Here is a 579-nt window from a genome sequence, read left to right on the forward strand (position 1 = left end):
AGACTTGCATTTTAAATAAATAAGTGCATAAAGTTTTATTATATTACTGAGTATGGGATAGTTTTGCATTTGTACCTTGGGATGAGGTGTTTCTTTTCAGGCGCCTCAAAGAACTGACTCAGAAATTGGCTCATCTTTTGATTACTGTGCCATGTGTTCCTACTGAAAACAGTGCATGTAAAAAGCATATTGTGTGAACATAAAAAGGGAAACAAGAAAAGGGCACGACTTTGTCCTATAGTCAAAGGGTTTTGTGTGTTACTATTGCTCACCACCCCACCTTCATCGTACATGCACCCATCATCAAGACACACACACACAACAACACAAGCACCTGGTTTCTGTGAACGGCCAGAACCATGCCATACATATGGTGCATGTACCATAACCATATGTGGTACCACGTAAAGAAAAGAAACCTTGCCCAAAGATTAATGATGATATCCCAGTTGAAATGAATTAACCAACTGCCTTTTTGGGGTCTGTTTAGTTACTAGTAAAGTACACCAGGCTCTTTTCAAAGATTTCCATCAAAGTTTCTAAGCTTAGAATTTTCTTTGGAAAGGTAAGAAGATTAGC

Source organism: Echinops telfairi, unplaced genomic scaffold (genome assembly GCF_000313985.2).
Source record: "Echinops telfairi isolate 266 unplaced genomic scaffold, ASM31398v2 ScPeMD7_2;HRSCAF=8, whole genome shotgun sequence".
NCBI lineage: Eukaryota > Metazoa > Chordata > Mammalia > Afrosoricida > Tenrecidae > Echinops > Echinops telfairi.